Source organism: Zonotrichia leucophrys, chromosome 8 (genome assembly GCF_028769735.1).
Source record: "Zonotrichia leucophrys gambelii isolate GWCS_2022_RI chromosome 8, RI_Zleu_2.0, whole genome shotgun sequence".
Lineage (NCBI taxonomy): Eukaryota > Metazoa > Chordata > Aves > Passeriformes > Passerellidae > Zonotrichia > Zonotrichia leucophrys.
Genome location: NC_088178.1, coordinates 26,266,429 through 26,290,171, shown reverse-complemented (window position 1 = coordinate 26,290,171; position 23,743 = coordinate 26,266,429).

Genomic DNA, 23,743 nt, shown 5'->3' with positions numbered 1-23,743 from the left:
CCTATTCCTTTGGACCAGCACACCACCTGTGTGCTCTCCTGAGGGTGTCTTCCAAGCCTTTCTCCAGAATGGCTCTTTTCCTTTGTCCTGCTCCAGAGGCTCTTAAAAGGCATTGGCCCAGAGAGCTATCCAGTGTCAAAAATATAACAAATTAGCAGATAAAAACTGAGGTGTCAGAGCAAAGAAGAAAAAAAGAATCAAGGGGAACAAAAAAGAGCATTGTGACCAAAGCCAAGGCAGCCCAACCTCAAAGCAGGGGATACAAAAAGAGAGCACATGTGTTGATGTTTTTTACTCCTACAGATAAACATCAAAGGCCAAACACAAGCACCAAGTCCTGCAGAATTGGGTTTGCAGCACAGCCCCCATGCACTTTCAGGATATATTCAGCCTTCCTTTATCAGAGGCAGCAAGGATTGAGGATTATCCAAGTGATTTAAAAATGCAAGTGATTCTTACTCATTCTGGACCATCCCACAGAGGCAATCACCTCTCTGCAACTCACAGTTCTGGTGGTTCCAGGAAGGTTTATTCCCTTTGGTGGAACATTGCAAACTACACAACTCTGAGGTGTTACCTCTGGAAGTAGTGGAGTTGTAGGTGGGCAGCTCTGCTCCTGGGCTGGTAAGTTCTGTAGAAATAAGATCACTGCTTCATTAAGACTTTTTTTTTTTTTGTCTGTAGATAAACATATTTTTAAACAACTCTCTCAGTCAATATTCCTTAAAGAGGTCTGTGTTCAGTGCCTGCAATAAATGTAATTCCAGTGGATGTATTTGCTCAGGTTTGGCATCTCCTGATGGGGTGCCCATGATGGTTGTGCCACCTTCATGACAGAAGGCCTGGACTGGGGACAAGGTGGGTGTAAGGGCTGGGTTGGCCCACAGCAGGAGCCTCGAGGGGTACATGACCACTCCAGAAGCAAAATAGGGTGCTCTGGTACAGAGTAAAGACAAGGAGATGGAAAGAATGTAATCAAAGAAAAAGCTTTTGGAGATCTACATTCTCAAAGGTTTGGAGGACCCAATGTCAACCATCAATCAAGACCATTTTCTTGTCCTTTTTTCAGAGGGAAAACTCTGAACTTGTAACCTCCAGGCTCAGCTCATAAGCAAATGTTTGCACAAAAAGCACAATAACAATTGTTTAAAGGAAAGATGTAGCAATCTGGATGGAACTTTGAGTAGCAGATAAAATTTGTTCCTAAGTATTTGCGGTTCACAACACTTCAGATCTATTGTAGCCACTTTATGGCCATGAAAAATGGCATGTTGTCACCACACTAAGCCCTGCAGTCAGATCCTAAAAGCACGATCCATCACTTGGAGTTGAAGAAAAATATCTTGTAAGGTTTGGCACTACAAGATTCATGTCACATCCTGCCTTGGAGAAGATGGTGACAAACACACTCACCAGCCAGTCTACTGCAATATACCAAACAGTCTGGCTAAGTATTTTAAGTCTTGATGTTTTTCCAGTGTCCAAGCCTGAAAGAGCCTCATTTGAATGGTTCTTCTAAACTGTTTCCTCCCAAAGTAGTATTCAAACAACAACAGCAATGTGGCACTGGGACAAATTATATCCTGATATTATAATTTACAACAGAATCACTCTGTGTGGCTGAAAGGTGACAATGGACAACAAACAAAGCACTTAGCTGTGGGTGGGGAAGTGTCCAGGCAGGGTTTTACTGGTACAATGGGAATTAAATGGTCTGGTTTAGTGCCTTCGAAAGAGCACAGTTTGAGTGCAGGGAAAACACGCAAAATTGGAAAGCAAATTAGTCCTGATCCAAATCTAAAATTTTGGTAGCCAAATCTAAAATTTGGTTGGCCAAACTCTCCCTCAAGCTCATTACTGCTGATGGTGCACATTTCTTTTCTCAATGTGTTCCAAATCATTTAGCATGGTTTCAGTAGGAGACAGCTTTACAATTTCGTAATATCACTGCTTATCTTGCATTGCCAAACTTCTCTCCTCCCTCAATCTCCATTAAAAGAACTTCCAAAAACTTGGTTTTTTTGAGGTCCCTCAATAGCTCTTTCCAACCAGCATGAAAATGCCAGGTTTGGAGAGCTGCTTTAAAGACCAGGTTGGAATGAGGTTTGAGGTTCAGCATTTGACTGAAGCAAACACAGCAGCACCTCAGGAATTTATTGCTTGGATGGAGAGTTAGCTCCTCAGCAAACTCTCATTTGAACATATGCTGCAGAGCAGGAACTCTGGATATATGCCTGAAAAGATAGTGATTTCTGTCTGGAGTGATTACCAGCACCAAAGGTCAGCCAGTGAACTGGGAAATCTGCAATTCCTTGAAAGACAGCATAAAGGGGGAGAAAATGCTCCTTTTGCCTTAAAACATATCAAATCAGGTACTACCAATCTTACCAGAATGGCAGCTCAGTGCCAGCCATGCTTGTCCCCATCATGGCCCAGCACTACCTGCATTCAGCACTGCTTTTTTGGAAGAGGTGTGAGCTGATCTCTGGATTTTGCTCTCAAATCCCACTGCAGCACAGGATAGACCACCTTGCACGGGTCTGCAGTGGCCCCTGACTGCTCATGCAATTTTTTGTGGAATACTTTGTGTTGGAGAAGGGCACCAGATGGAGCAAGGATGCTCCCATTCTGCAAGGGCTCAACATGGAGCAGCCAAGCTTCTAAGGGAGCAGCTGAAAAATAATAACAAGTCCTAAGATGTTGTTCACAAAGCTCTGCTCTAGCCTGCATCCTGCATTCAGCTAAAGAAAGCCCAAGTTTAGCAGTAAAACAAGGACCAAACAATGCCAAAGCTCTCTAGTGAAATGCTTTTTCTTTAAGTTGCATTACATGCATGAAAAACTAAATCAGCTCTGAATTCCAGCTCCAACTGGATACAAGGCAGGGGAGTAATTAAAACAGCACAGAACAGTAGGCCATGTCAAAAGCAATCAAAATTTACAAGCTCAATAGATAAAGATTGTTTGTTGTTTTCCTAGAAGCCCAGAGTAAAACTATCAGAGCATTAGAGGATACCAACAAAAATCTCTGCATTCTCACTCCTCTTACAGAAGACAGCAGCAGAATTATTCAGCACTACCAAATGCACAGAGCTCTGCCCGACCTGCTTGGCAGATGGCCCATTCACCCTGAAAAAAGGAAAATCACACAAAGGTCTCAGTGTGCAGAGCCCAGGCTGTGATGGTGTGGAGCAGGGAAGTGCTGGGGCTGGACAGGGACCCGTGAGACCTGTGGGTCCTTACAGCAAGAAAACTGCTCAGGGGGACAAATCAGAGCCCCTGGGAATGGGACTCTCTGTCTCCATTTAAGATGTTTGTTCTGAGGCTGGGTTGTACAAACTGTCCCTCTGCTGCCTCCTCGGAGGTGCTGAAGTCAGCCCAGATGAACCAAAGTTAGCAACGGGGCAAAGGGAACATTTGCTGCCTACATTTATTGCTGGTTTTTATTAAACAAATTAAGTCTTATGAAAGACAGCGTCATGCTGAGGATTGAAGATATCAAATGAAGCCAGCCAAAGAAACACAGTTTTCCTAAAACCAGATTTTTCACTTTGGAGTTTTAAAAGAACAAGTTTTGTTTTGTTGCTTTAATTATAAATTCCATTTTATGAAGGATTCATTTTCTTATAGGGGGAAAAAAACCAAACAAAATATAAACCAGAAAGAAAGTGCAGTAGCAGAATACAGAGCAGATCTATCACATGTATTCTTTTTCCCATATCTAGCACATATATTTTTGTTCCCTATTTGACTCCTGGTTGTATGTATTTGAGGAGAACCTCTTCCATACTCCAAGGTGGATCCAAACAAGTGGGAAGGCACAAACATGGTGCACAGACATAGAGCACAAATAGTCATGGAATTTGGATGGTGTTTCTCTCCTGATATAAGGTTGAGAAGAAGCTTTTTTGGAAGTGATTCTTTTGCCAACACACCATCAGCTGGTCTCCATACTGGGTTCACCACTGAAATCTGGTTTTTACTACACTGAGGATGTCACCTTAGAAGGTCCAAGCTTTCATTTTGGTTCTAAATTCTATGGTTCTATGAAATATGAATGAACCATTTGAGAGGAGTGAGATGTGAACTCCCAGTTTCAGTGTCTCCCTGGAGAAGCTGTGGGTGCTTCAAGTGCTCAAGGCTGGACAGGGCTTGGAGCAACCAGATCCAGGTGAAGAAGTCCCTGCCCAGAATGAGATGATCTTTGATGTCCCTTTCAATCAATGCTTCTTTCAGTGAAGCAATACTTCACAACTCACCTTTAGATTTAGGTCTCCCATCGATGGCTGGTGGCCAAAAGCACCATTCCCATTTGCAGTCAGTGCTCTCCCATATTTCACCCTGAGCTGCAGGAAGTGGATTTCCTCCTCCAACCCTTTTCTCTGGGGTTCAGTTCCCCGGAGAGGTTGTTAGAGCCTCACCCCATACTCCTCTATCATTCCAGGCTCACCAGGCCATCCCCTGAGCAGCTCAGGATGGGCATCCCCCGTGGTACAGAAACATCCTGAGCTCCCAGGGCCACTATTTTGGCTGGCTCCATTTAACCATCACTGCATCTGTGTTGCAGTAGCACCTAGTGGCCAGGGCTATGAAAACACACAGAAAAAGGAAGAATTCATGCCAAAACCCCCCTAAATACTGCTGAGCTCAACCGAGAAACAACAGGTGGTCACGAATGGCTGCTGCAGCCAGCACAAGGTAACTCAAGTTGACTCTAAAGGCCTAATTCTCATGTGAAAGTGAGAGTAAAAATAATTTACATCCTGTACTTGTTGGCTCAGGAGACCTTGGTATAAATGAGAATCCAGTCCTATATCCTCAATGGGATCCAGGCTTCAAGAAGGATTTCAGCTCCAGAAGGGGTCTGGGTTCTGCTTTGCAGTGTGTGAACAGCTGAATGGGCAATTCATATTATTCTAAGAAATTTCCTGATGGGTTTGGTATGGTTTTGTTTTTTCCTTTAATAATTACACCCCACTTATTAGGCTGTAACCAGGGGACCTGTAAAGCCTGTTGAGCTAAGATCAGCACAAATCATCCCACCAGGAACACACAGTGGAAAACTGAGAGTGCAGGAGGACGAGGTGTTGCTGAAGCGTATGAATCATGCAAAGAGAGCTGCTTCTGGGAATCACACCTGTTGTATCCTTCCTAAAAAAAAAATTAAAAAAAAAGAGAAGGTGGTTCTTTCTTACTGGCAGTACAGCTGTCTAATTCAGGAGTGCAAACTGAGCTCAAAGAGCAACAAGACAGGAAAATATTTGATGGCTGAATTTCCCTTTGCCTTTTCACTGTCTAATCAGAACTTAGGGAAATAAATATCATGCTGAAATTCATGGAAGCAGGTCCTGAAGTTTTCCTTCCCTGAGCTCCTTTCCTTCCATGAACAGAACTGTATTGAAACATCAGAAGTTTCCCAGGACAGTGCATGGCTCACTTGGCACCAGGAGCTCAGTCTGTGCTCTTGGGCCAGCTCAGGGCTCAAAACCACATTTGTGTCCAACACAGCCCAGTTGTCCACACTGCCACATTCCGCCTGCCTGTCTGGATGTTGTCTGGATTAACCAGCCTGCTCTTGGCTGGGCAATCCACACCACTTTCTCTGTCCCCATGGAAGAAAGGAACAGGAGCCACTGGCAAATCCAGGCTCAGAAACAGCTACCAAGAGGAGAAAGCTGCAGACAAGGATGAGAAAAGCCATCCAACCATGCCCTCTGCCTTGCATCAGCCTATAGCAGGAGGAACTATAGGAGTTATGTGGAATGGGCCATCACTGAGATATTTAGAAAATATACTCCTGAGATTATTGCAAGAATTTATTCTCTTTCTACCTACTTCTAATAGAAAAGGAAAAAAAAACATAGAGGGAGAAAACTCCACATTTCTAGTAGGACTTCTTTGTTTCAAGATTTTGGGGTTTTTATTAGGGATGAAAGAAATGATCAGAGGAAAAATGAGCTTGTTTCTGTCATCTGCTGCCACCATCTGCAAACCCAGCAGCAACATCTTTGAAATAGAGGATTAAATCCACCCACTTCTCTTGTTTCTGCCTTCCCTCCCAGTGTGGTGGGTGGTATGAGCCAGTAAGGGGGAAGCTGGCCTGGAAATAAGGACCCAAAATGGGCCAGAACACACCCAAGCTCCCCTCCCATTGCTGTCATCAGGCTGCCCCACCAAATGCATTCACTTTTCTGTCCTTTCTCCCTCTGTAGGTTGGTTAAATTAACTCTTCCTCTGTGCAGGGCTGTTGTGTAACTTTAGAAAGATTGGTGTCCCAGGAACTCTGGGGGAACAGAGCACAGGAGCAGAGCAGGAGCAGATCCCATTTTTCCCTCATGATCAATACTTTCTGACACTTGTGCTGCTCTGCTGCTGAGTGCAGAGCTTGAGAAAGACAAGAGCAATCACATAACACTGTGAATATCCAGTCTAGGTTGAATCCTCCAGTAAACGTTTCAAAACAAACAATAGTAATGCACCGTATTTTTTGTGCCCCAGTGCTTCCAAGAAGGCCTGGGACCAGATGTGCCAGTTTTCAACAAGAAAGGCTACTCATGCTATTCTTGGCAGGGCTTGAAGCAGAAAGCACCACAAATCCTATTTAACAGAGTGCCTAAATGCCAGAGACCCATTTGTTCTCTGGGTTTTTCAGGCCCAGCTGGTTCTGATAACCATCTGACCTCCAGGGCCCAGCTCAGTCGCAGCTCAGCTCCATCCCCTCACCACTGCACCCATCACTAATGCTTTCCTGCTGGAAATGGGTTCCTTCCTATGGCTAAAGATTGCCTTGTAAATACAGAACAAAGTTTTGAACATTTGAGGCAGGCCACAATTTAAATTGCATCACGTTTTTAGTAGTGAGATACAGATTTGGTAGGGCTGGCACTCCAAATTAGCAAGATGGGCATGGGTGCTACTGACACATGTTTAGAAAACTGTTCACACAGCTGGAGATAAGGGGCTTACTGCCCAAAATATCCATGAAAATAGGAACAGATACAAGCATATCAAAGTGGCATAGAGAATTCATCCTCACTTGGGTTCCCACTCTATGAGACTGATCTGCTGGAAGTCAGATATTGAGCAAAGCAAATCCCTGTCTCACACTGAGCTCTGGATGATTGCAACATCTTACCCTGCAGTTCCATTAATGAGTTCAAATGGAAAATTTGTCATTTGTGTGGCAGACAACCTCCTGACAGCACCACTTTCAGTCTGAAAAAATCCAACATACTAAATACCCTTTTTTTCCCCCTCTGTCTTCACCAGTAAATCTTCCTCCTAGACCTCAGCACAAACCAGAATTGCTTGGGAAATAAAGAAACAACCAAGAGTGGAGCAACAAGTTGGAGAAAACACAGGATTTAAATCCATGGAGATGGATTGGTTTCACCTCAGGGGAATGAAGGAGCTGGGTGATGTTTAAGACCAGTGTTCAGTATCAAAAAAAGGGTCACAGTGATCAAGGCAAGTCCTTAATGACAGGAAAAAGCTAAAAAAAAATTTAAAAATTGTCTATCAGAAAGGTGTAAAAGGGGTATCAGGCAGCTGCATTCCCTCCATCCCTGGAAGGACCACAGAACACATGGGCTGGAGTGCATTCTCACACAGGGGGGGTCCTAGAAGAAAAATAGGGAATAGCCAACACAGATCTACCTGGAGCACATCAGTTTGATTGCCCTGTATGGTGAGATGGCTGGCTGTGGAGACAAGGTGAGGAACAGAGCTCTACTCTGCTTTTAGGAAGGCTTCTGACCCCATTTCTTATGGTTGTGGGTTTGTAATGTGAGGAAGCATGGAGTGGACAAATGGATCATTGTGTGGGTGGGAAAGAGGCTGGACAGCTGGACCCAGAGCGTGGCAATCGATGATGCAGCAGTTCCTGGCCAGCTGTGGGGGGAAACACAGGGCACAGGAGCAGGGCGTGCACAGCCTGGTGGAGAGGAGGCAGAAGGGGAAGCCTGCATGTCCAACAGCTGTGTGAAAGGACATTACAGTGGTCATGCATTAAAACACTCTGGGTAAGGAGGAAAAGTTAATGAAAGGTGCAACACAAATTGCAATACAAGAAGTGTATAATGCAAAAGCTTTCTATGTAGCTGGGTAATTCAGCTCTGGAAGGCATTATTCAGAGGTGATCTTGCATCTGCTTCCATGGCTGTTTCCAAGGCATGGTTCATCTGATCTACTTTGGATGATAGTCCAGATCTAGCTGAGGGATCTCCTGCAACCACTTTATTTTGTAACTGTGTGATTCAGACAAGTGCCTTCACTGAGGAGGGAGGTGGGTTAGGCAGCAAGAAAGAAAAGCCTTGTCAGGACAGATCCTGGCTCTAATTGCTGATCTATTGTCATTCCCCCACACACAAATAGGACAGGCCACAGCTGCTCCCAGCACAGGGGAGGATGGGACATCATCCAGGGGGGACATCACCTGGCTTGCTCATGCTGATGATGACACTGAGCTATTAAAGCCTGTTCTGCCTCACTCCTCCTGCCCTCGACCTCCTCCTCCCCCCAAACCTGGACTTGATCCTTTGCTGGAAAGAAACACATGAGAGGAGCTGCACTGCTACTGCCACGAGATGAATAACTTACAAAACAGAGAGCCAAGGCCAGGCCAGCTTTCATAGTAAATAAAACCAGTTCTTTGTTGTCAAAAGGAGAGCTGGATCCTTGGCAGGGTCTGGTGACAAAGCAAAGCTCCATATGTGGCTGTAAGAGGCTGGAAGCATCTGCTCAGATATGCCTGAGAAATAACCCAGGGCTCTCCTGGAGGAGAGCAGTGACCTCTCAGGACAGAGAACCTCAAAGAGCACCTTGGTTTGCTCTGGGTGGAGGGTGGAGAGGTCCCTGAGATGCAGAGCTTTGCACCCATGTGATTTCAATCCCACTTCTGGCGCTCGTATTTTGTCCTCTGCTGGCAGAGCAGTGGCTCAGGGAGCCTGGCTCTGCTCAGAGCCTCCCTTCCCACTCCCCCACCCCACGTTGTTACTGAGCAGGGCTTTTCTGTTTCGTCTCACTTTGCTTTTATTATGGCAAAGCCCTATAAAACTATCAAGTGGAACTGGCCGAAAAACAGTGTTTCCAGTGCCTTGAGAATGTATGGATTTAAATATATATATATATATATATATATAAAAATATAAAATTTGGGGTTTATCCAAACTGAACAGAAACCTTGCCCAGGTTTTTTGAAAGGAGAGCAGTTTCCAGGAAGCCAGAAGCTCAGGAGCTCCCCAGAGGCTGCTGCAGCCTCGCAGTGAAGCTCATGTCAGAGCCTGTGAGGCTCAGGGGCAGCTGCAGAGCTCCCAGGATCCCTGCCCTCGGGGCAAACCCACCAGCTGCATCCGCTGGGAGCCAGGGACTCGTGCACTCTGTGTTTCTGCTGTCCTGGAACACATCTGCCAGGAGTACAGGTGGGTTTCCTTAAGCTCTCTTCCTCAGGCATGGGGGAAAGTCAACTGTGCTCAGCGCGGTTCCAGAGAAATAAGCCAGGTTTAAGGAATGATGTTTCATGGGAACATTTCTGACCAGCTCTATTCCCTGGGATAAACCATCAAAGAAGGAGCTTGTTGGCTGAAGGAGCATTTTCTTTGCAGGGATATCTGATCCATCTGCAACCTGACTTCCCTCTCAGGAGCATCCAGTCCCAATGATCCTTTCTTGTTGGAGCTGGCTGCCAACAAATACAACTCCATATGGAAATGACAAGGCCATGACCACCCCACCAGTGCTGATGGTTGCTGGGGGATGTCAGAAGACAACAATCCCAAACATCTAAATGTTGCTTTTAGAAGCAGAAGATGTTGGTACCACTTTATGACCTGGCTGGGTGTATCTTCCCTCATGCACTTGGGCCCGGTGATGAGAACATCCATAAATTCATGGTTTGGATTACTTTAAAACAGATTCCTCTGAGTCAGCCCAGATGGATGTGACGAGCTGGTGAAGCATACAGCATGCTGCAGCCTGGCACTGTGCCTGCAGCTCCTTCCTATGAAATGGGCAGCTTTTAAAGCCATTTAATCACACTTAAACAAGCTTTTTATCTCATTTGTTCTGCGTCATAACTCTCCCTCCAAACACTATAAACTGCTGTGGCAATGCCATGAAGTCCAGGCCAGCATCACATTTTAGAGTCATCTGCCTGGCTCTCAGAGTTTGTTTAAATCAGTGTTTCATGACAAAGATCTGTTTTATGCAGATTTTTTTTCTTTTTTTAATGCAGCTCCTTTTCCACACACAGCCCTAAGTTCATTTTCCCATGGTGAAGTCATCACCCTCTCCAGCCATCCCATCCTCAGGCTGCAGGTGCAATTCCAGTGCCTCCAGCTGCCTGGAAACGGTGCCTAAAGGAACATGTCAGGATTCCCACTGCCCAAGAGACCCCCAAACATGGTACAAATGGCTTTGTGTCACCTGCTGCTCTGCACAATGGATGTGGGTGAGATGTTTTGTCTTCTTTCTTTCCACAGTCAGCCTCCCTGTGCAGCCTGAATGTCTCAGCCCTTACATGGGGAGATTCCTGCTATTTGTTTGGATGCCATGGGTGATATGCAAAAGCCCCACAGTTATGGGTGAAGAGTGGGAAATACACTTCACATTGATAAGCAAACCAAGCAAGCAACTCCATGAAGAGTGTCTGCCAAGGGGGCTTCAGAAAGGGACCATGACCCAGCTCCACACTTTTTCCAGGCCACCTTTTATACTTTATTTACACTAAAAAACCTCCACAGTGGCAAAACTTCCCTTCCACATCTGTCACACTCTATTTCATCCTGTAACAAATCCCAAATCAGGATTAACTAGATGCCCAACCTTGAAAGTGCCAGCTCCATCTATCCAACAGAAGCTTCCTGTCACAGAACCTTAAGAGTTAAAATACCCTGATAAGCTTGAACCTCCTGAGTGAAAGACATCTGCTTTTTATATTCACAGCCCAGCATCTCTGTGCTCCAGTTCTGAAAAATCTGCATTCCATATCAACAGAGAAGTCCTCATAATTTATGCAATGATGTACCAACATATTTAAAGGGTTATATTTTACTCTAATGAGAGAAATAAGATATATCATTTCCTTCACATGAAGGAGGAAAAGTCCTTGTAATAAACACCAAATGGGCACCTCTTAATTTCTTCAAGAGCAAGGATATTGTGACACCAAAGACTGTGCTTCAGCTACCTACCAAACAAATATTTACCAAAACAGGCATGGACACTCTAAGAACACCCTGGGAATGAAAGGATGCAAATTTATTTCAATAAGGCTAACCAGTAGAAAAGCAAGACTGAGAATTTGTTGTGTCTCCCTGCATCTTTGGGTAACTGAGGTTATGCCCAGTGAGGCAGAATTAACCTTATTTGCTTGTGCTGCCTTTTCTGTAGTCATCATCGTTCCCACACTCTCAAAACAAAACATTTTCTTGGCAGAGGAAAGACCAAAATCTCTGAGAAGAAAGGCAGAAAGGGTTTCCATCTATGGAAAGGTTTAAAATTGCAAAAGATCTGTGTAAGTACAAATGGAGAAGAGCCTACAGGTGAAGGAGAGAGATCAAAGAGCAGCAGTGATGTAGGAGAGGAAGTTCTGTTCTTTGGATGGTTTCCCATTGGGAGAATATAACTTTGAGACAGCAAAAATAAATGGAGATCTTCATTTCTGCTGCAGTGCTAAATGGCTTTTAGCTGCAGATGAGACACACAGGGAACCAAAAAAAAAGCCATGTTCGAGGAGAAAGAACAAAACAAATGAACTGGAAACCCCAAAAATACCCTGTTCATGCTGCAGACCCTGTCCAGCTGTAAAAGACATAACAGCCTTTCTGTGTAGGCAGCATTTGTTCACATACTTGATTATTTAAATAATTTACCTAAAGGATACTAATTTATTAATTTTAGAATTATATGTACTGACCCACAAAACCAAACAAGTTAAACATGAAAAGTCAGCACACTAAAAAGAAAAATAATTTTACAAATTGTTAAAAATACCCAAATAAGGCCATAAAGGCAAGTGAAATTCCAATTCCACTCTGTGCCATTGTCTTAGAGATCGTTACAAAGGTCCATTCAACCACAGATCACACTTGCACGGGAGGAAGTCCTCTTTATGCACTGTTAATTGCTTCAACAATCTATAAAATTAATGGCTAAATGAACTGCATTAACAGTGATTGTATTCCAGATATTATTTGCATTCAACAGAATGCCCTTTGTTAGCAATTCCCGGACTTATGAACTGTTTGGGACAAAGTGGGACACACACCAGGGAATGTGCCTCCATCCCACAACTGCACCGCAGGCAGGGATACACATCCCTCATTCAGAGGCTGCAGAGCTGCTCAGAGGCAGAGGCTTTCACCACCCTGTCACTATTAAATCCTGCATTTTGTGCTCCTGAGGAGGGAGGGGAGGGCAGCCAAGCCTTGCCCCAGGCTGGGGGAGCAGAGCTGCTCAGAGCATTCCTTGAGGCTGTGGTGCCCCCTCAGCTCTCCCAGCCTGACACAACTCACTGTTCCTACCTGGCACGCCAGGAACTTCCAAAACAGAGATAGGGACAACTCAGATTTGCTGGCAAACACTTCTCTGCCAAACACCAGAGCCACATCTCCATATTCATCCTAGCAATAATTGACCACCCGTTTCAGTTCAAGTTATTGAGTTTTAAAGGGGGAAAGAAATGTCTTCTCTTTGACTAGAAATTTTCAAGGTATTAAAAACTTATTTTGCTATCTCTTCCAACATCTGTGATATAGAAGTAAATCTTCCTTAAATCTTTCTCTCTCCCTTGACTCATCTCATACATTCCTTCACTTGAAATCCAGATTCTCATCCGTTCCAGGCCTCTCTCCATGCCAGATTCTGGGGGAAGAATTTTCTCTCCTTAGTAAAGAGCTGAAATTCTCTCTCTTTTCTCCTTGCTGACTTTCCCAGGTCAAATCCTCATCTTCCTGTTGGATGTACTAATTACCATTCTGTTGCCACTCTCCATGCACGTTCCCATTTCCCTTCTGTTGCATTCAGGTTTCCACCTACCAGTTTCTCATTTCTGCTGAGTTTATTTTGGCTCTTTTTATCCTTTATCCATATTATCCCTCCTCCTCCCTCTTGGCTGGTATTTTTCAAATTGGACAAAGTACCCACTTCTTTTATTGCAAGCATGGGCAGGCATTTTGCATGTTTTAGATAAATCTGTGGGCATCTGCTTGAGTTTGAATGAATATAGATGTAGATACAAACCAAAACTTGTGTTTCTAAGCAGGAGCGAAAGCATGACAATAAATTTCCCCTTTTCAGAAAAACTCCATTTAAAGAATAATAATTTAGGAAGCCAATGCATAAACCAACTCCAGTTTCTTCTCATGATGATCAAGTGGGGAAAGGGGACAAATAAAATCTGGGCAGAAAATGCCACAGAGAAATGTGACCCAGACACCATTATTTGTGTGAGAGCCACCAAGGGGAATGACAGCTCTTCTAAAGCCTTCTGTGGCCCAGGATCCCACTTGGAATGCTGAGATCTGCCCCTTAAATGTCCAAATGCCTCTGGAAACCTCTCCTCACCATGGCCAGGATTCAGTAGGGCAGGTTGGTTACCTGCTCCCCAAAGGCTTGCAGAAAAGTGTCAGCTGCATCCTGGACAGCAAGATTCCCTTTTGGTCAAAGATTATAAATAGCAGCAGGCAAATCAGTTACCATTAATCATTTCTAATAGCACACAAGGCTTTAAAACAGCAGTCAAAGGAGAGTAATTAAAGACATAAGTATATATGGGAACTGGGATGGAGTACAACTTTGGGATTTGCCAGACAGATATTCATTTCCTCTGGCTTCTTTGCTAGAGATTTCCTAGAGGACATACAGTGAATCCAATTGATCTGGACTTCAGTAAAGTATGTCACACAGGACCACATGGAAAATGGCTCTTTACAGGAAAAAATAGGAATTTGTACAAGTTCTGAAAAAGTACATGAAGTGTTGATTTGTATGAAAGGAAACGCATTATGTGAAAAGGAAATTCTTTGACTAAAGGGAGTTATCATGGAGCTCTTCAGTGCTGGGCATTGGGAATATTGCTGGGAATTCTCATTAGTTACTGTGGCATGTAATGTAAGAAATGTGCTAATGAAGATTGCTGATGACCCCAGGTTCAGAAATGCTCCAGAGAAGAGAACAAGAGTAACACTAAATGGATTATTTTGAGGCAAGAAGTCACATAAAATGGACAGAAGTTTGTGGTGCAAGCTGTGAGGCACCACAGTGCCATGGATGTCACTGAAAGCTCACTGAGGTGGAAATACTGGATAACAACATCTGAAAGGTAGACTCTGAGATTATCAGAAAAGGAAACCATTTTCAGGAGCAGAAACCAGAAGAGGATGGCCTAATTTGTACCCCACATCAAATCTGGTTTAAATGAAACAAGGGGCTCAAAGCACATAGGCCAGGAAACCTTGAAGAGCCTCATGCCATGCCTGGGAATAATAAGGCAAAAGCTCCAAGAGGCTGCTAAACCAAAAGATAGTTGTTTTTGCCATCAACCATCAGTGAAGGACCAGAATCCTGACATCAGCTTTCACTGGTGGCATTTTCATGGCCACCTGGGCCCAGGTGTTCTCTGCCTGCCAGAAATGCCCCAGGCTCCAAAGGTGAGACTTGCAGCATGTGGAGAGGAGGTGCAGCCTGGGAAGTGTTGCAGATTTGGATTTTAGAAGGCCTTGCCAATGGTTTGTGAGATGTGACATCAGCAGGGAACACTGGGGCTGTGTGTTGGGAGCACCCAAACATCCAGGTGAGCACTCACGAGGGAGGGTGACAGCAGGCACAAGGTGCCCCCAAAAGCCATGGAGCACTTCAGCACCAGCAGGATGTTCAAATCAAGTGAGCAGTGTCATTAAAGAGGTGGCAACAAGCCAAAACTGGGTGAGGTTTCTACAAAACGCCCATCTTTCTGTGATTTGACATCTTGGAGAAAAACAGACTTTTTTTCCTGCTTTCAAAGTAGAAACTGTTCCCTGCAGTAAACACAGCCTAAATATTCCAGCATCCTGTTGTTGTATCCAGTCCAGGAAGTGAAACCAAGGCCCTGGGTGTGTAATTGGGGCCACATGGATGTCCCTGTGCTCGTGCTGGAATGTTCTGGCTCCACCAGCCCAGCCACGTGGCTCCAGGTGACAGCTGAGCCAAGGTACCCAAGTTGCTTCCCTGTGACCCTGGGCAAGTCAAGATGAGTTTTTAGCTCAGTTCCCCATCTGCCAGCCTGAGGTGACCATCCAACTCTCACCTGCTTAGAGCCCATCAGGGTAGGGAAGGTGTTTTCTAGAAGAATACACAAAAGGACCCTGATTTTGGCTAAGGCAACCAGTTGCTACAGTAATTATAGATATCATAGAAATAGAGCCATATTATATAAATTATTATAATGAAGAAGCAGTGGCTATTCTCCTGAAAAGTCCCAGCATTTAGGGTTTTCATGTTTTTTTGTTTTCGAAAGAGACTAATCACTTTCACATCGTAAACAAATAATGGTTTTAATAGATTCCATACCCGTGGAACTTTTACAACTAACATGCAGCAAGGCTCTTGCCCTTCACAGGCTTTTTTTTATTTTCCCCTGAAATAGCAGAGAATATTCTGCAGTAAATTAAGTGTGATTCACGTGGCATTTTGTACAAGCGCGCTGTGGACGTGGCCTGAGAAACAAGTTTTGTTAGGATTCTGTAGCCCTTATGTTCCTTTTTTTTGTTGTGCTTATAATTCTAAATACGTTTCTGCTGCAGTTTCATCTAGGGAACAACAGGGAAGCCCTTCTCTGTCCAATGTAACACCTATGAATTCCCAGGTGAGTTCCACTCCTGACGAACCTCTGGGACTCACAGATTAATGCCTGTTTTCCCAGATTACTCTGAATTTCTTGTTGTGCCCATGCCCATTGTGTTTTCAGCAATAATCCTATGGAATGAAGCTTGGGAATCCCTATGGCTGAGGTGGCATCACCACCACAGAGATCCCTCATTACATTTTTGCTGTAATTCAGTGTCTCTGCCTCTGTTTGAAAAACTCTGTTCTCTGGAGAAAGGCTCAGCTTAGAATGACCAGGCCTAAGAAAGTCTCTGTTGGGTGACCTCGCTTACCAAGCCCAGAAATTCCAGTTACAGAACCTCTGCTGGCATGAAAAAAACACAAAAAACCAAAAAACCCAGCACTTATATGCCTAACATAAAACATACTGGACTGAGAGGCCCAGAGAAAGGTGGTGGAGACAAGATTAATGGTTTTAACTGGGAGTGAAATCCAGTAATTAAGTAGTGACCCATGACACTTGAGAAGCAGTAACAGTTTGTTGACCACAAGAATGATTGCTCAGAGCACCTTCTTAATGTTGTAAATGTGAAAATGATTTACAGCATGACCAACAGGGAAAAAAAAAAAGCAAGTTAGCAGGCAGACAGGATTGACAGTGGTAATTGTTCCTGACTGCATACATATGTGGAGGTAGAAAAGCAGAAATACTTTTGCTGTGCAGCATGGTAGCTATATATCAAAATTACCAACAGCAAGGGACCCAAACTCCTTGAGCTGAGGTGATTAAAAAGTGTGCAAACACCACTTACAATGCCACAACAAAAAAGAAGCCTGAAAGGGGTGAAGGCTTCGCTCTGGATTTCAGCAGGGCTGGTTTGCCTTGGATCTGGAGTTGGGACAGCCTCAGAGCCTTGGGGACAGAGCAAAAAACCAAATTATTAATATCCAGAATGAGCCTCAGTACACAAATGGTTCTGCTTCTGGGGAAGAAGAAGTAGGAAGACTCTCCAGGGGATTTCAGCAGCATCTGAAAGCAAAAACTGATTCAGATTTAGCAACACTGAAATTTAACTGGAAGCCAACAGAGAACTAGCCAAGTGTTAGGGAAGGACACAACATTTGTCTGGCAGTGAACTTTGCTCACTGGCACATTAAGGGTGGTGATGTCCGGCCTTGCAGGGGGACCTTTTGTAGTCCTGAGAGAAAATATGAATATCAGAATATCCCTGCTTCCTCTTTGCCTGTAAAATAGGAAGGCAATTGAGTCATCTGCCCCGTGGACTCACTGGCCATTCACTGGTCTTCTACAGCATAGGCTAAGGTCTGACTGTCTCATAAAAAAGGATGAGGTCTTTATGCTACCATCAGAAAAAATAAAGGTTTGCGCTGCCCAAGTTTGGAAATGTTCCCTTTATTTAATGTCAGAGAAATGGCTCTGCAGCTTACAAGAGAGTTTGGTAAAATGGTCATGGAAAGAGCTGGAGAATAGTCTTCTTTCCAGACATTTTTTTCTTTCGTACCTGAACCTCAGCTTTTTTTTCCTTTTGTGAATGATCACAGTTTGCTGGGTCAAGGCAAAGAGGTTTTCAGAACAGAGCAGGGCTATTCAGTGCACACCAAGGAGACGCCAAACATCCCACTCACACCAGGCACCTCCAGCCACCAGCTCTTGGAATGACCTGGGCTGCCACTCAGCAATCAGAAGCTGCTCTTCTCCCCTCTCCAAAATAATAGGCAGTGCAGGAGATGTAGAAGTGACAGGGGCAAGGTCACCATGAGGCTGAGCAGAAGAAAGAGCAGGGCCTTGTTTCAAATGTAATTATTTTTATGCCTGGCTTTTTCGGCATCTCTGAAGACCTCTGTTCCACCATCTCCTGTTAAAAGCTGCTGGGTTTTGTTGTGATTTTTAATATGGCCATAACCCCATTTTATGTAGAAGGGGAAATGCTGGCTCCCTGTGGCTTTCATGGATTTTCATATTGGTGTAATTCAAACAATATGATGGCTCAACTTGACGTCGTTTCCTGGCTGCACTGGAGCTCATGGTAAGCCAGAGTTTAAACTTTACTGGGGCACGGGATGGAGCAGCAGCCAAGCACCACAGAGAGCCCTGGTGAAGGCAAACAGTGGCTAGCTGGTCAGCTCAGCCCAGTTAGGACACCTCATAGCCCAGGTAGGTGCCCTCTGGCCAGAAGAGCCACCCAAAAATCTGCCACCTCCACCCGATGAGATGCAAACGTGCAAAAGGGCCACAAGAATGTTCACAGAGACTGAAAACAACAACTCCACTCCCATTGCAACAGGCAAAGAGGAAAGCACAGGTACAAAATGTCTGTGCTACATTCCCAGCACCTGCAAGTTGGCTTTTTGTGAAGCATTTGCGCTCTGGTTTTAATTATAATTGGAGGTGGAAGTACAACCAGAAACCCGCGGAACTGAGGGTGAGAAGAAAGAGGTGAACAAAAGGTGGTGTCGTGGCATTAGTGCCTGTCTCCAGTTGCAAGCATCTTTAACAAAAGCCTGCCTTTGTGTTGGGTGTTTGCACATCCCTGAACATGAACACATCTAAGAGGCAGGGCTGGTAGCACAACCTCTTACTCAGCTTGCCAAACATTTCCAATTATAAAGCCCTGTTTTCAATTGCTAATAACTTTGTTAAACTTAAACCACTTGGGCTTCAATTTTCCATGCCAAGTGTCTGCCTTGGGCTGAATTTTTTTTATCCCTTCTTTTTTTTTTAGCTGTCAGCCAATAAAAGGGTTCAGCTGTTTCAGAGAAGATGGCTAGGGAAAATACAGGGGCTTGCAACACAGAAATATCCTAGGAAACTTGTCTTGCAAAATTCTATGTCTGCCTGGAAATCTGAAGTATTGAAAAACCTTATCAAATCTGAAACAGCAAAATTGCTCTGAAAACCATTTTTATACCCAAGCAATACCTCTTACACTTCTGCAACTCCATCTTCCCTGGACACATTTTAGCCTTTTGCCCTGCTGGCCATGGCAGGACAGTTTGACCCCTCCATCACAGCCCACCTGCACGCAGATTAGGGCCAGAGAACCTGGTTTTCTTTCATCCCAACTCTCCTATTAGCCACCAACCTTCCCTTCCCAAAGGCAGCCATCCTTGCTTTAACCTGCCACCTCTCCCTCTGCATTTTCCAGCTCCAGCAGGGAACGCAAAGCATAAAAATGTAGTCCCTCCTTCTAAAACCCAAGTGATAGCCAAGATGTGCCATTTCCCCTTCTCCCCCCATGCAGCAGCACCTTCAGGATCCCTGGAGTTTGCCCACTCTTTAATATCCCCAAGGCTCACATCTGTTTCTGATCGGGTTATGTGGCTGGGATTTAATAACAAATATGTTCCCCATCAATCCTGGCCCTGGCCATGCCTACACTCCCTAACAGGCTTACGTATTTTCTGATCAGATCAGATGTTCTCTGTGGTTTGTTTGTCAGATTTGCTGTTTGGTGACTTTCTTCTGGCAAATCAGAAATGCAAAACGTGTCAGAAGTTGCGTGGAACCACCAGCACTGCTGAGTTCAGGGAAAGAACAGTGAGACAGGCATCCTGCAGCCCCACGTTTCCTGGATTTAGATTCCTGGCCTGACACACAGATATTCCAAATGGGAGGTTCACATTCCTCCCTGTGTCACACTCCTGGGAGATGTTGGACACGTGGCAAATGGTACTTGTGCGCCTCTGGGACCCGGACGTGCCTCCTATGGCATGGAAATGAGGCTGAAAAAGTCATTCATACAGGCAGGTGTGGGAGGATTTCAGCCTGACAGGACTAAAAACAGAGGGTGCAGAGTTCTCAGCTGTCATGTGTCTTAAAATGTGGAGGAACCACTGAAATAATCCAGGTCTAACTCCCCTAACATCCACTTAACAGATCTAGAAGAAATGCTACAGTTCAGAGGATCGTGAAACTGGAGATGCTGTGAAAAGCACTGAAAAGGAGGAAAAGAAAACAGTTTAATGTGCTTTTCAGGTGGTCCTTCCCATGCACAGGTCTGGAAATAGGGCTGGACTAGAATTCAGTGGGGTGGTTACTGATAGCACATGGGGGTTCAGAGCCTCAATATAGCTCAGGAATGTTCAAGAGATGGAAGAGGCCAGAGATGGGGAAATCAGAAGCCCTGCAGTGGGGCTGTAAGCCGAGAGATGGGAAGTGGGTATGCAAACACAGTGGCTCCCAGCAAGGCTGATGTGCTCTTAGCAATGAAGAACAGCACACTGGTGGGAAAAAAGACAGGTACAGAAACACAGGTGCTGCCATGTTACAATAAAGATAAAATGCCAATATTTGTTCTGCTTTCTGGGGAAAATGCCTCACTTAGTGATGTTCTAAAATTACAAGTACTCCTGGTAAAGATTATTTTGAGAGACACCACCACATACCCCAAATGTCCCTTTCCTACAGAAAATTCCATTTAATCATTGAAAGGATAAATTTTCTATTAAGGACAAAAAGCCCAAAACATTGTTTTCAGAAAAAAACTCACTAAATTTTGGGGGAAAAGTGGCTGCCCAGAGCCTATCATCCCAGCAAGGGACACACAGCCCCAGTACAGTAGCAGCCAAATTCAGACTGAGGCATAGCCATCAGCTCCCACCTCATACATTCAAGAGGCCCATAGGGAAACCCAGAGCAGTTTAAGACACTGAAATATTGTCTGATAAAGATGGGGAGTTTCTTTTCTTCATGGTGAAAGCTGCTCTGCCCCCACACAAGGTGTGCTCAGAGTCAGCCAGCAGGATCCATGAGAGATAACAGCACCATTGACCCTGCAGAACACAGCCTGTGAACATTTCTTTTTCTGTTTTGCTTTCAAACAGAAAGAAAAAAAGAAAAAGAAATGTTCACAGGCTGTGTTCTGCAGAACTGAGCAGAGATTACACGTGGGTTGGAGCTGCTCAGCTTGGGGGTAACCCAAGAGAAGGAATTGGAGTATCTTGGAGATATTCCTTGCTTTGTCTGCACAGGCAAGAGCAAATTGTGCCCTCTCACCTTTTGGGTTGAACAAACACAAGCTGAATAATCTAAAACTCTAATAGCCATCATGCCTTGGGCACTGTCCCACCTCTGGCCAGACCTGGCTATGGACAGGTACCCATTCCCTGGCCAAAGCTGTGCTGATCCCCATTTCAGTGTCCCAATGAAAGTGCTGGAAATCTGGGAGAGCTGCTGTCCCCCCTACAGCCTTTTCAGCTGGAGACCTTGCAGGATGCAAGGCTGAGACCAGGAGAAGCTGAAATCATTACCCAGAGCAGATTATGGGCTCTGATGAGGAGCCAGCCCAGTGCTGGGCAGTGGGGTGTGCAGGGATGTTCCTGTTAAATCCATGTGTGTGCATCACCATGAGGGAGAATTTAACCCACCCTCATCCTTCAAATGCCAGGTGGGAGGTTTGACCTTGGGCAGCAGACACACAAGTGCACAGAGCAGAGGAAGATGAAGTGCTTTTGCAGGTGACCCCAAGCAAAGTGGCAATCCCCAGTTAACCAGGGTATCCCAATACCCACTCTGGGTCTGTAAGCTGTCCCCTGGGCAGGATTTCCAGGCACACAGGGTCGTATCTTTCACACTTTTGGAGCAGGGCTATAAATTATGGCAGAGTAACTTTAGTCTGCTCCCTCCATGCTCCTGGCGCCTGCTGGGGGGTTGCTGTTGTTCCAGCTCCAAATGGGGAACGTGTGATGTAGGGCTGGGAAGGGACTTCCCTAACTGCTCCGTGAAGTGGTCACAAATAGGAAGAAACTGCAGTTTCCTACAATATTTAGCATTATATAGGCCCTCAGCAGTGCCACACTTTACTTCTTCATTTCTAGCATCCCCCTTTGAGAGTTCTACCCCACTTCATCATCATAAACATGTCAACAATCAGTCCCTGTGGAGGGCTCTGCTGTTTGTTCTTTGGCTCACATGGAGAAAGCATGTCCCTGCTCCAGCCCCCAGCACACATTTCTGTATCCTCAAAGGGGCTGGAGTTGGAACAAGGCCATCTTGTGGCTCCCGGACCTTGATAGCTAAGGAAGAAATAAAAAAAGAAATTTAAAAAAAATAATAAATTAAAAAAAAAATAAAAAGCAAGGAACATGAACTTCATAAATACGATCAGCTGCCGGGAACGTGCCTGCAGCCTCCTGCTGCTGTTGTTGACATCAGAAAGCTGCAGAGCCTGGGAGAAGGGAGGAAGTTTTATTGTCTCGCTCCTAGCAGGAGCACGCGATGCTGCTGCAGCTGCCTGGTGCTGCCCCAGCCACCTCCTGTCACCGAGCAAAAAGGACATCCCTTCTCACCTCCTGCACCCAGCAGCTTCCCCTGCCTCTCCCAGATCCTCTCCATTCAAACCAGCGCTGGCACGACATTTCCCCAGACTAATTTTTTACTACACCTGAAGTTTCCTGTCAGGCACCTGACAGCTCCCCAGCCTCCAGGGCTGCTAATTGGGGTAAATTTTGTGGCCAGACAAGGAGCAGCTGAGCCCAGGGAGAGGTGCCCCTCCAGGATGCAGCTGTGTGTTGGTGCTTTTACCAGAGTGGCTTCAGCTGGTGGGGCTGGGCAGCCCCAGCTGGAAGTGGTTTCGTGTTTTAGGAAGAAAGATGATCCAAAACTGTGAGTTTGTGTTCCCCATCAGAGCTTAGCAAGGAAGTTCAGGTTTCCTTAAACTTCACCGACACAGCAAGTTGGTCTACCAAAGGACCAGTTTCATTAATAGTGATGGAGACAAAAGAAAGCCCATACTAGTTAATACATATATTATCTAAATACTAATTCAAGCAACTGAGCTGAAAAGAGATGAGAACTCCTTGGGGAAAAGGGAATCTGAAGCAGTGCAATATTTTAGCAGGGGTATGGGGAATAATTTTGCAGTGACAAGTCATGAATATATGTGATGAAGACAGAAATACATGAGCAGATCCTACACAAATGTACTTTCAGAGCTTTTTCACCCTTTTATTTTCTTCCAGGGTGCAATGCTCCCTCACTTTTTCAGGTCCATGGCATTTGGTATAGGACAAGAGGGAATTCTTTTCCCTCATATGCAGAGTTTAGGCCCCCTGAAAGGAGCTGGCTGGACAGTTATGAAGATGTAAACACTCTGCACAGACCCAGAACAAACCTTCCCAGTGCTTTGCTAAAAAATTATGGTGCAGTGCTTGGCTGGATGAAGCATGGTGAGAGCTCAGCTTTCATGGCTCATTTAGTCAGGGACTTTTCTTCAGGGACAGCCAGCAAGAGCACTGAGTTTTATCACTTTCTTCTGGTGCAGGCAAAATTATTCTGGGTTTTGGACTGAGCTTGGCTTAATTCACAGGTCTTTTAAGAGGCTTCAAAGTGGTCACCTGGAGAAGAGTTTCCAAATCTGCCCCACTCCAAGACAGCCAATCCTTTCTCACGTGAACTTAAAGCATTAAAGTCTTTGAAAAAGAAAAGCTCTGTTCAGAAATGCTTTTCTAAAAAAATTGCTTGTCATTCAGCTGTGGCTGCGTGGAAATGTCTCCTGGCCTCAGGTTTCTCCTGACCTTTTGTAGAAAATGTTCAGATCTGCCTTCAAAGTAAAAGAAAGTAGTTTTTTCTTTAAAAAAACTAACCAAAAAGCATTGCATTTGGCAGAAATAGAGTTTCTCATGAACACTTTGGGTTCTTAATGGCCAAAGCCCTCTGGCAGCAGTGTCCAAGTCCTGGTGTAGGATTGTCAGGGGCACTCAGGTATGAAGGTGCTGAGAGACCTCTAAGTATCTGGACCAAGAGATGGAAAGAAAATGCAAAATGAAACTTTCCTGAGTAGCTCAGGGTTCCTCTTCCAAAATCACTAGAAAACCTTCACTGCAAACTCCTCCTCCTCCCTGATTAACCCAGAGACAGATTTAAGCAGCGCTGTGCTTGGCTGGGGAGCTGTAAGGAGCCCTGGAGGCAGCCAGCTGAGATA